The sequence below is a fragment of the Corvus cornix genome, chromosome 10 (assembly GCF_000738735.6).
Source record: "Corvus cornix cornix isolate S_Up_H32 chromosome 10, ASM73873v5, whole genome shotgun sequence".
Lineage (NCBI taxonomy): Eukaryota > Metazoa > Chordata > Aves > Passeriformes > Corvidae > Corvus > Corvus cornix.
The window spans coordinates 16599044-16612332 of NC_046340.1; positions in this window are offsets into that span (position 1 = coordinate 16599044).

A 13289-nucleotide genomic window follows, 5' to 3' on the forward strand; every position below is an offset into this window, starting at 1 on the left:
TTCACTCCTCCTTCTTACCATACATCCATTATGTTCCAGCACAGGATCAATGTAAGCACAAAAAAGACACACTCTGTGCTGGGCCCAGAGCAGCTTTGATGGGCAAAGTCTGACTCTGTTTGCATGCATGAGCTGAATCAGTCTTAATTCTCTTTAGAGTTCATGTACACACAGCTTGATCAGAAACAAGAAAAATTAAATCATTTTCTCACTAAAATGCAGTCTGAGGTTAACATCCAAGCTAGAAAACATGAGACCAAAAACTTGTGATTTGACAAAGTTACCAATGACCGAAATCCAGTTCCAATGACAAGAAATATCAAGCAACCTAAATAACCAGCTTTATGAGCTATAATTGTAATCAGCTTCCTAATGTTTCTGGTACCTGTTCATTACCTGTACTTCTCTCGAGCCATTTTTCAAGAAAAGTTATAAAAATAATCTGTTTTCATAGGTTATTTTTACACAGCTGTTTAGAGCATTATATGTTCACATGCTGAAAGGATGTTAAATCAGCTTCACAAATATTTAATCAAGCTACAGCACAACTTTGCTCCTCTCTTTCTATAAAGACAAATAGCTGTGCCTTGTGGTTGCTGTAGTTACATCTTACTGGAGAAACATCCAGGCTGTTCTCCCTTTGGGTTTGAGACTTCCTTCCTAGAGCTCTGGGTCAGCTAAAATGCTAACTATAGTTTTTTAGAGAGAAAATCTACTATTGCCAGGATATTTCACTGGCTTTGTGAAGGAGTGTATATGGGTTTTCGGGGGTTTAAGGTGAAGTGCTGTTTTGGTTAGATTTTTGGGGAGTGTGGGGGATTATGAAGTTGGGTTATTTGGCGGGGGGGAGGGATTGGTTGTGGTGTGGGTTTTTTGGGAGTTTTTTTGATTTTTACAGAATACAGAATATCCGAGAGTGCTGAAATAATAACTCTGTAAAGTTCATTTCTATTACAATATATTCACTGAAATGAAAGGTCAGAATTTATGTCCCTCCTCTTCATGTGGTGTAAATTTTGTTAAAGCTAATAAAAAAAATCAGAAGAGATTTAAGCACTGCATATTGTTCCTCAGAGAGCTTTCATAAGTCTTTCCTAGAAATATGGTGGGGTTTCTTAACCCCAGCAATGAATTCCACTCAAAGAGTGATAATTATTTGTGGTTTAGGTTGCATGTATCGATGTTCAGGCTCAATCAGAGTGTTGACTATGGCTGCCTGGGTATTTGCATGAGTGTGACAGAAAACAAGCTCTCTGCTCCAACAGATGGTGGAGTTCCAGCATGGAAGCAGTTTCACTGCTGGGCAATGCTGAACACATGCCAGACTTGAAAATAGAAGGGACCTTGTTCTGCTTCAAACTCAGCCTTGTCCAGCATCACGCAGTGACACTTGGAGGTCTTTCAAGAATGTGTGTCACAGGCCCTGCTAGAGCAGATATGAAAAACAGCATAACTACTGCACAGCTCTGTGCTGTATGAATGCTGCTCCCATGCATGTTTACAAAGTCGCTACTGAATAATGAAAGGACATTTGAAAACATCTCTTTCTAAAGACATATGTGAAATGTATGTTTTCCCACTACTAAACTAAAGTGAACAATACAATAGAAGAAGTAGTAAAGATGGAATTTAGGAGAGTACTAAAGAAGGAGGGAAAGGTAAGCAGTATCTAATAGACATGCTTGTTAAGCTGCTCCTGTTACTCTACTTCACTAAACCTAGCTACACCTGTTTTTCTATGTCACTTCAGAAGCCACAGTCAGTAACTCCTAAATGGATCACAAGGGTCTGGATACCCTTTTTGCTGAATTGCAGCCATACAAATCCAGCTTCAGGGCCAACACATTACCTGCTGCGGACAGGTGTCTGGAAATGACTGAGGTAGGTAAGTAAAATACTGATGAGTTAATACAGGAGAAAGTGATAAAAATTGCATTGAATCCCTCAGGCTACAAAACCCATCAGATGATAGAATAGACTTATGAAATCATTGATGACAAAAGACAGTGAGTAGGGAGCAATTGTTCAGTGTTTCTTCCAATGAAAGACCTGCAGATTATCAAATAAAGATAGTAGCTAGTTCAGAAGAAGGGGAGACACTATTTCATACAGCACACAGCTAAAGTATGAAGCACTTTGCTGCAGGAATCAATGTTTACATAAATTCCGAAGGCTGCAAAAAATTCTTAGAGGAGAAACCTGTCTGCCACTTTTAAATGCAGTGAAATGGGTTGCAGATCAGAAAGCCCTGAAGCAACCTCAGCTCTGTAGTCTGGGCTGTGTCCCCTGAGCTGCGTCCCCTGAGCTGCTCTCACACTCCTCTTCCAGTCACTATTGCAATATCCTGTCTCAACACAGCACTGCACTACAAGAGCTTTGGGTTTCACCAGGTATGTGGCCATTCCTATGTTCTGTCATTTGCCTGCAGGACCGTAAACCTGACAGCAGCATTTGTGGGCTGTATGGTGAGCAGAGCACAGCACCACCGTGCACTTGGGTTCCCTTTATGGCAAGTTCATTTGCCTGTGGTTTGAGCCCACCACATGTATAGAGACAGAGGGACAAGTTTCTTCCTACTGCTGTGTTTATTTATAGTAATTTGCTCAAACATGGACTTTCACCATTGAAACGTAACAGCATGAATATGCAAATAGTAAATCCCTGTCAAAAAGTAATTTAGCAAGATGCCAGGTACCTTATCTGTCCTTTTCAATTGCATCATGACTTATCACAGCTGACATTTCAGTTAGGCTGTAGTAGCAGATCCAAATTTGAACATTCATAGGGAGAAGATGCAATACAACAGCTTTGGTGTCAATAGAATGTCAGTCTCCATCGACTTCATTCAGACTGAACTTAATTGCAGGAACTGCATTAATAGTCAACATAAGCCATCTGTTTAAACATGTGTGTTTTGAAAAGAACTGCCATGTACAATAAACATGCTCAACTCTAATGACTCACATATCTGTTCATGTGAAATGAGGATTCGGCAATTTCCCTGACAAAAACATTCAATTACAGGTTAAAAGTATTTTTATATCAAGTTAATTTGTTTTCATGGCAGGTGCAGTTATCTGACTGTTTTGAGGCAGTCTGGGAAGTATGTTCACTGCAGAGCTGATGAACCACACTGTTTGGCCAACCTTGCCTCAAGAACCTGTTTGGTAAGTCAAAGCTGCACCAAGAAACATCCGCAGCTCATGGCATTAAGTGGTGGACAGGCACATAGTTACAGTTGCAAAGTGTTCTTCAAAACATTTGTCCAGGTGCACATGGAGGCTGGGTACTCTGTCCCAGGTGTGAAGCAATTGTTAATTCCAAAACAAACCAAGTAAGCCTGTGGTACTGGCAGCCTGGCTGAGTGCTGTCTGTACCCACCATGGGCTCATGAAAGGGATAAGCATTCGCCTGGATTATACATTATACTGAGCCCTGATCGTGTATGGGGGGAAACTGTTACCCTCTCCTTTGCAGGCCAAAGCTGCTTCAAGCAGCTGACACACACCTGAGCAATTATGTGGGAAAAGTCAGAAATATGCAACCTCCCATTTTATCTGTCAGACTAACTAGGAAAAACCGACTTTCAGTCCTTTGTTCTTAAAAGTAACAGCACTTACAAGAGTGAAACATCCTGCCATTAGCTATCACTTGTGGTGTCATTTCTAAGTAAACTTTGTTAAATTTATCATTGTGATGCACTGGTGCCTGGACTTATTCAGCAGCAGCATTAATTATGAATCTGCTTTCATACACACTGAGCAGGGACACAGAGTCTGGCTGTGTGCTTTCCTCTCACGTGTACAGAGTAGAACTCTGTTACATTATTGGCAACACTTATTGGTGCCTGTATAGAGAGACTCAAAAACTGGTGGGGGAAGAGGGAGGAAAAACCCCTTGTAGTCAAGGTACATCATGAATTAGCAAATCCAAAATCTTTCCTCACCCGGACAGTTAGCTTGACATCACTATGGCCTTGCTTTTTTTGTTTTGTTTTTACCCCCGGAACCATTTTAAACTCCTGGGAGATATAAATAAGTCTCTTATTTCAAGCTATTCTATTGCACAAACTGCTTGTTCCAATGAGGTGCAATGCTTCATTAAATTAGGAGGTCAATAATTGTGTTTTATGATGTGCTTTAATATCACCAGTTTCCTCATTAAATGTTTTCTGCTTCATATACCTGAGCAAGTCCTGCTCTGTCAGTGGATTCTGTTAATGTTTATATTTCAGTGACGTTGAAATGGATGTGGTATAGAAGAAACCTGTAGAACTAGAGTTCTGTGTGGTGTACTGGATTGCTCCTTTCCCCTTACATCCTATTATGTCTCCTTTTGTAGTTTCCAGAAAATCTGGTAGCACAGGCCTGTGTTAGTTTAACCACATGTATGGCTGACAAGTCTCCTGGCACCTACCACCACTCAATGTGTAAGAGCACCACTAACAAGCAAAGCTGCAGTGTGCTGCCAGCTCCTTCCAAATCAGAGAACTTTAACCCACATTTTCAAAACCAGTCACCAGGGCAGTGTGAGACACTTAGGTGAGCATTGTAAAAAAAATTTACTCTTCTGATGTATTCTGGGCGAAAACTTCTCTTCAGACATTGCTGTATCACATGTATGATAATACATGTTTATCTAGCAAATTGTTCTGCAATGAGAGTTCAGGGTCACTCTTCAAGAGAACATTTAACAACTCCTGTCTTCACTTTTAACTGCTGTCAGTCTGGGTGGTGCATTTGGAATTACATACTGCAAATCTTTTCATCCTTTGACTTGACATCCTTTAGTCCTGCAGCCTGTGCAGTCAAAAATCTTAATTTAGGTGTAATAAGCAGAGAAACAGATCATGACTGAATGCCATGTTGTGCACTGGTAATCTATCAAAGAAGCAAGACTTCAGCCTTGCCAAATTATTTTTGTCAATGTACTTTTCAGGTTTTAAGTCTTGCTTAGTTTTCTAACACTTGCATTTTATACTGAGGACAGTGCATCTCACATGGATATTAAAAGTTTTTAACTTGGCACTAATGACATTCTGAGATTCCCTTTGCATATAATGCAAGCAGGGTCAGACCACAGATATTTGTCTTTTTTTTTGGAAAAGCCAAGATGGGTGAGACATTTTACATTTCTGGTATTAGCAAAACATATAAGCAAAGCACAGGAAAGTAATCTCTTGTGTTTGGAAGGTGAAACTCAATAAAAGGAACAATGGTAGTGTGATATGAGGAAGCAAAGATGCAGCCAAATTCTCAGTGCAATCAGAATGAACGAAAGGAAATGGGCACAGACTGAAACATGGGAAATTCCATTTAAAGAAAAGATGACACAGGAGAAGGAAGAGGAGAAAAATGCGACTTTTTTACTTTGGGGGTGAGGAAGCACTAGGACAGGCTGCCCAGAGAGGCTGTAGTGTCCATCCTTTGAAGATACTCAAAATCCAACTGAACATGGTCCTGAGCAGGCTGCTGTAGCAAGGGGCTGGACTCGGGGATCTCTGGGTCCCTGCCAGCATTGACTGTGCCGAGATCCTGAAGTTGACAAAAAGTCATGGGCCAAAGCCATAACAAGGACTATTTTTCTTTAGGGAAAAAAAGTTCTTATCAAGCAAAAGTGAAATATGAGTGGTACTCAGTCTTCAAATAGTATTTCTTTACAACACAAACACTGAGTGGAAATATAAATAAGTGGAGCAGATTAGTACCATACTAGTAGTCCTAGCCTGCATTTTGGCTTTTTACTATATCAGTTTTTCTTCCAGTAACTTCCCTGAGATCATGCTGCATTTTGACCTTTTAAAAAGTCCCATGGATTAAATCTCCCTTTGGTTTTGTTCATATTCATGCAATTCTCAAGTGTTCTGCTCATCTCCTGTGCCCATGTACTAACTTCCAAGGGTGACAAATCATTCCTGTCAGCTGGACATGTCTGTTGTCCCATAACTTCCACCCAGTCCCCTTCCTGAAGCAACCTTAACTCATTCATTCGTAGCAAAGTATCTTCAAAACAGATGGCTAAAAAAGCCACATGCTTTTTAAGAACAATACAGAAATATTCCAGCTGGTTTCCATACTTCTTTGTCTACATTCACTAGATGTGTCTGTTCCTTTCCAATAGACCTATTTGGGACAAGTCTTAGGAAACACGCTATTGAATTAGATTTGTGCTTAGGAATTGTGCAGACTTGGAAAGTGTTCAGTGTTCCCAGTGGGTTAAGAATAGCTCTCAGTTTCACCGATGTTTTCATACTAATGGTTTTGTTTCAGATTCTTCTGGATTATACAGGAGCAAAGGATTAGCCCAGCAAAACATTCTGCTAAAGAGACAGTTCGGTTAATGAGCAACAAAGCTGTAGGATAGGTTTTGTAACTTTTCCAAACAGAAATCAGAAGTTTTATCTCAAAAATGCAAAATGATTTCTCCGAAGCACTGCATCCTCTGACAGGGCACAAGGTTAATCCCCCATCTGAGGAGAAGGGTGGATATTTTCCTTTACAGAATGCCACTTGACGATGCCCTCGCTCCCAGCCCAGCCATCCTCCATCACTGGTGGAGCACACATGGCAGACAAACAACACTTAAGGCTCTACACAACTTTTCTTATCCATTAGAAATCATCTGTGGAGGTTTGACTCTCCTTCTTCCCCCACAGACCAGCTGATCCAACACTTCACAGCTGAATTACTGTCTTGAATCAGCTTTGACAGCAGCTAATTAGGGGTGTGAAAGTCAGCATTTACCACCACAGTCAGTTTTTCACCGTTTATGACATTGTTTTTGCCAACACTCAGCATGAGCTATTTGCCTTTAACAAGCTTTACTGGGTGATCCCCCTTCTCCTCGACTTCAACTCCATCTTTACTGTCAGCTTCAGCACAGCAGTCCCTGCAAGCTGGGCAGCAGGTCGTGCTGAGCCCATCTAACACCAAAGCTGTGTCATGCTGTTCAAGTGCACGCAGGAGCAGTGCTGGGGCCTCCAGCACAGCTGAAGTTCTGGCATCCAGCACTGCAAAAGCCAGCTGTGGCCAGTGCCTAACTCCTTCTGCAAAATATAGGAGTTGGGATTTCAACAGAAAGTAATTCTGGTAGGTACAGCTCTGCTATGGGCACTGGGTTGCCAGAAAGGATCAAGCAACACACATTTACAACTAGGGTATCTTCTAGAATCGCAATTACATGAATAAAATAATCTGGTTGAATCACAGAAACCTCAGCGGCAAGCTGAAGTTGGCTCTGGGATTTCAAGACAACATCTGTTACTGCTATTATATTTACTGGTATGGTAAATTCAGGTTTATTGCTCACTGGAAACAGACAGTGGTTAGCACAGGAAGATTTGACTCAAAAAAAAAAACAAACAACCCAACAACAAAAAAAACCCACCCCACCAAAACCAGAACAAAGATTCACGTTAAAGAGTTTCACCTTCTGGAACGGTGCACTTTCATAAAGGGCTTATAGAAATGATCCTGAATATTCATACAATGCCATTCTAAGCTACTTCATCTCATCCTTCACCTCTGCGCATGAGCAAATGAGCACCTTTAGTATAAGCCTCTTACCTGATTGACATTTCTCAATGTCTTTCTCACCTCTTAAGACAGGGAAGAGCTCTTACAGGCAACTGAGGAACATGGTGAGACAGCCATATGAAATCCACAGCACACAGGGATGCAAGCATCAGGAAACTAAACTTGTGTGACCTCCTCTAATTCACAGCAACAGTTTAAACAGGCTGTGACTTGCTTCCCTGTAAGTGCTTCTTCATCATAGAAATGTAATGAAGACACAAAACTTTGTCTGGTCTTCCCACTAAAAAGAAGCCACTCTAAGGTTTTTCAGATGACCTTCTTTCACCTTGTGCTCCTTCAAATGTTTCCTGACTTTGCACTGAAGAGGCTTAGAAAGGTAAGTACAAAAATCATTTAGATTTAACAGAACAGAGGCAAAATGGAAAATCTTGTTCAGTTCTTTCCTGTCTAGAACATGCAATGCTTGACAAGGTCAGGTTCTCATTGTACCACTCAGGATAGCTAATTTGTCAGCATTAGAATGTTTATAGCCAGAAATAGAAAAGTAGCAGGAAAAGGAAAAACAAAATCAGAAGACAGAGCTGTCTGGTCACCTGTGGTGGTTATCTGAGCAAAAGGGGTGGTGAATTTTATTCACTGCTGTTTGTTGGACCCTTCCTCTCATTGACTGTGCTCAGTTCCCAGTACCTCGCCTCAATTGCGCCACATACTACCAGGAACCGGGGCTGTAGCTACTTCTGTTCCTGACAGGAACAAAGAACTACTAGAAGCTCTTTTCCTCTCATAAGGATACCTTAAATGCAAAGATGCAGCAGCACAAAACATGACTTGCTTATCAAATGTAATGGAGGCACAAAATACTCAAAGAATGTAGCCCCTTTCCCCACTCTGCAGGCAGCATAACACTGTGCACAGCCCAGGCTGAAATGTGTTTTGGGACATCACTCCTGTGTTTTACATCAATTACCTCAATGCAAAGTAGGTTAGTTCACAGGCACGCTACAACATTAAAATTTCATTTTACCTCTGCTACAAGGACAGATTGTTCAGCATCAGCCTTTGCTTCTAAGACACTATTAAAAATAATATTAGAGTACATTTCAGTGCCAATCACCAGCATTAAGTCTGTACTGAAATGCCATTCATTTAAATATGCAGATTAATCTTACACACATTTTTTTTTCAGAGCACACAGTACTTGAAAACAAATAGCATCTGATTATGCTATTCCTTTTGTGAGCGTCAGGATACTGTTTGTTTTAATCAAACATCCTGCTGCAAAAAGCTATCAATAGATGTGACTCATTACCTTTCCTGCCCTGGCCAAATATGGCCCACAATTCAGGCACCTATGCAAGCTGGCGCTCCAGCCTTGACACAGGACAACTGCCCAGCAGCCAATGGTTGGGAAAGGCCAGGCGAGCATGGGGTGGCCCGGCGAGCATGGGGTGGCCTGGTGGGCACAGCTTGTGGCATGGCGTCCCTAGCGGTCCTGCAAGAGAAGTCCGGAGCAATCCCATTGACACGGATTTCTCCAGGACAACTTCCCCAGCTTGGAAACCCACAGACAGGCTTTTCACAGATTCATACATTCACCTAATTGTTCTTTCCTCAGTTCTCTGAGGAAAGTAGGAGTTACCCACAGCAAGAGTTACTACCTAGACTAAAAAAATAGAAGAATTTTTGCCCATTAGGCCCCATCATATGTTCAGTCTTTCACCACAGTCACTATGGCTGGCTGAAAAGTCAAGCCCCAGGAGCAGAAGTACCACCCTCCCCAAAAAGCCCTCTCAGATGAAGCACTTAGAAGCAGCATAGGTGCTGTGCTCAGCAGTGCCTCTCCAAAGCCAGTCTGAGAAATGGGAGCAGCTTAGAAGTGATGCAATAAATAGAATTTGATACTGCAGACACTATGCTGCCTAATCCCCAGTCTACAGGTCTGTCCTGTTAGGCTTTTTAGGTCACATGTATTTGCTTCCCTTGGTATTATTTCTGAACTTTACCTGAAAAGGAGCTCAGTTACAGGAATTGCATTTTACCCCACCATACCTCAGTATATTGCAACTCAAATTGTATTTGAGATAACCTGACTGGATTTCTGGAAAGAAAAACACAAGCCTTGCTTTGCAGTAACATTTCTCCAGAACTGAACAGGTGAGCTTGACATAACTGCGTTTGAAAAGGCCAGCACAAGTATTACTTCCAGTGCACCTAAAACAAATAGTATTTGCTCAGCAGAACTTGAGTCCAGGATCTTGGCACAAAGACCTTCTTTTCCTCAAACAATTGTCTGAGGTGTTTTTTTAAATTTAAATTAAGATGTGATCTTCCAACCAGTGAGCACCACTGAACACAGCTGATCAGACTACCCCAAAACAGGAGTTTTGCTTGAAAAGAGTCATTTATGCTCCCATATTTTCATGATATCTTAGAAGTTCCAAAAACTTATGAAGATAATATTTCTTAACTCTGAGTAGGTGTTTGCTAATGCCAGGAGATTGATTTTCTTCTTGCTGCTGACTCTAATATAAGCATTGAGGCATCATGAGTTTTTCCAGGCTGAAGTATCCAGTTGCCTTTTTGTTTGCTTATGCAGGTGTTTTACGTAATTGCCCCAATAAGGCTGACGCTTACGGAAAGCAGCTGCAGCATAGGCAGTGTTGTAGGTGTTCACCACTTACAGCTTAGCTGACCTCTAAGAGCACAGGAAAACAAGTCCTATGCCCTCTGAGTGTTGAGCAAATTGAAGTGTTCAAATTGTATTATGGCTTTGTATTGTTAATAACACCTGATAAGCAACAACCCCAAAGCTCAAACGGGATCAAATACCCCAAAATGTAAAAAGACACACTAAAATAGGGGGGGACCTCACCAAAGCTGTTCTCCATCTAGTGCTGCAGTCATGTCTAGTCTTGTCTAATGTACCTGAATAGGTACTTAATTCAAAGTTCTTATATTAAAGAACATAATTATTAAGAAAAATGTGAAGCTAAATTATTTACCAGAGAAACATAGACAAAGTCCATCTATCCTTCCCAGGCTTAAACTCTGCCTTTGAATTGGGTCTGCAAGTCTTCTACTAATTTGCTTTGTCCCCCTCTAACTTGAAGGCCGATCATCAAACTTCTGTGAGGAAGCTTTCTCAGAAATAGATCATTTTTTGAAGAGCCTTAAAACCAGCTCAGTTTCCTTTCAACCAATCAAAGATGCAGCCTTCACCTGTTTAAATACTTGACTGGATGAGCCCAGCTGCAAACCTATCTTCCTATGACAGGAAGGGAGAACTTTCTTTAAGGACTTAACTCCTTCCCTGCCTGATAAGGGATGAGACTTCAGAAGCACATTTCTTTTATGGCAATAATTGCAGTATGCCCAGTGGGCTGCAGAAGAGAAGGCTCAGGGAAGATCTCATTGATATGTACGAATATCTGCTGGGAGGGAGTGGAGAGGATGGAGCCAGGCTCTACTCAGCAGTATCCAGTGACACGGTAAGAGGCCACGAGAACAGATTGAAATACCAGAAATTTCACTTACACAGGAGAAAAAAAAAACTCTTCTAGCGGTAGGGTGGTAAAACACTGGGCTGTGTTTCCCAAGCACATTGTGGAGTCTCTGTCCTCGGAGACACTCTAAACCCAATGCAACATGGTCCTGGGCAACCTGCTGAAGCTGACTGTGCTTCTAGCAGGAGTCAGGTGATACAATCCCCAAAGGCCCCTTCCCCCCTGAACCACCCCAGTATTCTATGTCCCTGCAGGAGAGCACTGGCATGGCACAGGGCAGATAGATACCCACTACAGTGTGACTGTATGGGATCCTCTGAGGCCTGTAACTGTTCTCTGTTATCTCAGCCAGTCTCTCCATGTGAGTATACCTGTGAAGAGACCCTAAACCCCAAGAAGTAAAACTGTGATGGTGGATAAGTGAGAAGCCTGAAGGTGGAGCCTCTGCCTTCCTTTGGGAGATCCCACGCAATAACTCATTAAATTGGCTTAATTTTTTGCAACATTATTGATTCTTCCTCGAAGTCACATTTTTTAATTTCACTTCTCCCCACTTCCTTTAGGTTTTCCCTTATGGTGAATTTGCCCAGATTCAAGGATAAAATTGACAGTGTGTCACCTCCATCTGAGCAGTATGTCGGTACATTTAATTCTTTCCCTTAGCACAAAGGGATTATTATTCCATTTTATTTCAGTTGGCTTCTGGGAATACACCCAGCCATTTGCCTGAGTTGTCCTTTGTACAAGGATTCTGTTTTTAGAAGTATCTCGCATGAGTTGGACCAAGGATTAGCAGTAGGCATTTCTGAGCACCTGTGGTCACAGTCAACATGCTTTGGGCTTTTTCTCCTATTAGAAGGAATTTTCTATCAGCACATTTTCTGCTATCCTTCCTGGAGTACTTCAGTCTGAAACAGAATCAAATTATTCATTGGCCAAGGAATACCACAACCTCCCTGTGAGCAGTCCTATGATTTGCAGACAACCAGACTCTTGCCAGATTAGGCCAGGGGAGATTCTGCTAAAATCTTTGTGAAATAGCTTTTAAGATGTGTCTTTGGGCACAAGCAAGGCCCTATTTCTACAGCCTCAAAGGGAACACAAAAGTAAACCTTTGTTTTCTCTGCTCCATGCCTTTGTGGATTGCTCCTCCATTAAGGTTTATCAACCTTCACATAATGAAGCCTGCAACTTAAGCAAGGGAGGCAGCAACAAGCCTGGACTTTCAAGTCCATTTTGCCTCCTCCCAGTAATTTATCCATTTTACCCAGCCCCAAGTCCAACTCAGCAAGGAAAGAAAAAAAAAAAGAGGAAGATGGTCTCAAGCGTGCAGGAGTTCTGCACCTTTGTGTTTCCCCTGGTGCTGAAGCAAGTGCTGCAGTCACTCACTGCTTGGTGACAGGAAAGATTGATCACACTAACTGTATGACAATGACTTGAGCAAGGTAGGCATCAAGTCATTAGCTGAAGCAGGAATTCAGTGCATGATCCCAAACTGTCCTTTGCCCTTGCTGCACTGATACCTTACCTGCTTCAGCTTCAGCAAGGATTCAATAGCTGAATTGCTGAGGGCTGTAGCTCTCAGGTACATTCCTGACCAAAACACAGTTACCTGGCAACTTCATTCTAAGAGCTGTGAAACCGACCATGGAAAGGGAAGGTAAATGAAGATGCTGACTGTGCTGCAGCTGTCACCCAGGCAGGCAGGAACCTCTTCAGTGTTCATACTGTAGGTCAGTGTAAAGAGAGCCCTGCCTCCAGTGGCTTTTAGCTGCTGCTCAGAAGCTGATCTTGTTATCCTCAACACAAACTTACACTGGCTTTGGGAATCCAAATCCACCCGTTGTACAAGACCTTATTCTCCCTCCAAATACAGGGCTCATTTAAACATTAGTTTGTGTAAATATGAGTGCTGTCAAAATGGTCCATTGAACCGATGTTGTACCAAGGAGCTGCAGTAGAGTTCAGGGTGTACTGTGTGCACAGGCTGTTACCCACTCAGGGACCAGGAAGGAAAAACACTTCCACCTGAAGTTTATGGCCTGAAAGCTATAAACAAGAACAGCCTTGACTTGGTAACAGCCTAATCCTTTATCCTAAAGGCAAACTAGCCCTTCTCCCCTCTCCTGTCCTACTCTACAGGCAGGTCTTCTCCACAGCCTCCATTTAACACCAAATACCTCACTGAAGTGTTAAACAGCAAAACAAGGCACAAGAGCATGACAGTAACACCAAGCAAGGCAGTGCTTTT